Genomic DNA, 2,500 nt, shown 5'->3' with positions numbered 1-2,500 from the left:
GCACCACAGTTCCTGTTCGTTCCGTGCCTATGGCCGGATACGTATTGCACATCGGTATACCTGTCGCTACTCAGGCAACTCGTGTGCGTGGATTGGATCGAGAACATGGTGTGTGCCCCATGTTATAATTGATAGTCCATATCCACTTTATAGGTTAAAGTCATAAGTTGTGATTGCACAACCATTCTTCATAAGAGTTTAATCACTCTTCAACTAACTTTCGTTCTGGTGTCTTGGTATCAAATCGCGTAAGACACAAGATTCTACTGGCCAAATAGAATCTAGCACATTGGTTAACCTGGCGCCGCAGTCAACTCATGTGCTTGGATCGGATCGAGCTATTGAGTATTGGGCCTGCATACTCGCTCATCCGTATCCTTTGCGTACCGCCCCATGGCCCCGTCCTTAGAGTTAATGACTAGTAGGCTTAACTCTTTGTATGTCTGCACCACAGTTCCCGTTCGTTCCGTGCCGTGGCCGGATACGTATTGCACATCGGTATACCTGTCGCTACTCAGGCAACTCGTGTGCGTGGATTGGATCGAGCTCATGGGGTGTGTAGAGATTCCATGTTATAATTGCAAGTCCATATCCACTTTATAGGTTAAAGTCATAAGTTGTGATTGCACAACCATTCTTCATAAGAGTTTAATCACTCTTCAACTAACTTTCGTTCTGGTGTCTTGGTATCAAATCGCGTAAGACACAAGATTCTACTGGCCAAATAGAATCTAGCACATTGGTTAACCTGGCGCCGCAGTCAACTCATGTGCTTGGATCGGATCGAGCTATTGAGTATTGGGCCTGCATACTCGCTCATCCGTATCCTTTGCGTACCGCCCCATGGCCCCGTCCTTAGAGTTAATGACTAGTAGGCTTAACTCTTTGTATGTCTGCACCACAGTTCCCGTTCGTTCCGTGCCGTGGCCGGATACGTATTGCACATCGGTATACCTGTCGCTACTCAGGCAACTCGTGTGCGTGGATTGGATCGAGCTCATGGGGTGTGTAGAGATTCCATGTTATAATTGCAAGTCCATATCCACTTTATAGGTTAAAGTCATAAGTTGTGATTGCACAACCATTCTTCATAAGAGTTTAATCACTCTTCAACTAACTTTCGTTCTGGTGTCTTGGTATCAAATCGCGTAAGACACAAGATTCTACTGGCCAAATAGAATCTAGCACATTGGTTAACCTGGCGCCGCAGTCAACTCATGTGCTTGGATCGGATCGAGCTATTGAGTATTGGGCCTGCATACTCGCTCATCCGTATCCTTTGCGTACCGCCCCATGGCCCCGTCCTTAGAGTTAATGACTAGTAGGCTTAACTCTTTGTATGTCTGCACCACAGTTCCCGTTCGTTCCGTGCCGTGGCCGGATACGTATTGCACATCGGTATACCTGTCGCTACTCAGGCAACTCGTGTGCGTGGATTGGATCGAGCTCATGGGGTGTGTAGAGATTCCATGTTATAATTGCAAGTCCATATCCACTTTATAGGTTAAAGTCATAAGTTGTGATTGCACAACCATTCTTCATAAGAGTTTAATCACTCTTCAACTAACTTTCGTTCTGGTGTCTTGGTATCAAATCGCGTAAGACACAAGATTCTACTGGCCAAATAGAATCTAGCACATTGGTTAACCTGGCGCCGCAGTCAACTCATGTGCTTGGATCGGATCGAGCTATTGAGTATTGGGCCTGCATACTCGCTCATCCGTATCCTTTGCGTACCGCCCCATGGCCCCGTCCTTAGAGTTAATGACTAGTAGGCTTAACTCTTTGTATGTCTGCACCACAGTTCCCGTTCGTTCCGTGCCGTGGCCGGATACGTATTGCACATCGGTATACCTGTCGCTACTCAGGCAACTCGTGTGCGTGGATTGGATCGAGCTCATGGGGTGTGTAGAGATTCCATGTTATAATTGCAAGTCCATATCCACTTTATAGGTTAAAGTCATAAGTTGTGATTGCACAACCATACTTCATAAGAGTTTAATAACTCTTCAACTAACTTTCGTTCTGGTGTCTTGGTATCAAATCGCATAAGACACAAGATTCTACTGGCCAAATAGAATCTAGCACATTGGTTAACCTGGCGCCGCAGTCAACTCATGTGCTTGGATCGGATCGAGCTATTGAGTATTGGGCCTGCATACTCGCTCATCCGTATCCTTTGCGTACCGCCCCATGGCCCCGTCCTTAGAGTTAATGACTAATAGGCTTAACTCTTTGTATGTCTGCACCACAGTTCCCGTTCGTTCCGTGCCGTGGCCGGATACGTATTGCACAACAGTAGATACCATCACCTGACGTATCTAACACACCACTATTGTAACTCGTCGTCGAAGGACCTTTCAAGTGCCTGATGGCCAGGGGAGCTCTTACACGGCACGGAGACACAGTGATGCTCGCCCATCACAGTGTACAACGATCGAGTTTGCTTAAGTGTCTGGGTACCTACACACCAGACACAATGCAATGGCCACGGATCCAC

This window comes from Anopheles funestus (assembly GCF_943734845.2).
Source record: "Anopheles funestus chromosome X unlocalized genomic scaffold, idAnoFuneDA-416_04 X_unloc_178, whole genome shotgun sequence".
NCBI classification, from domain to species: Eukaryota; Metazoa; Arthropoda; class Insecta; order Diptera; family Culicidae; genus Anopheles; species Anopheles funestus.
This window is presented reverse-complemented; position numbering follows the sequence as displayed.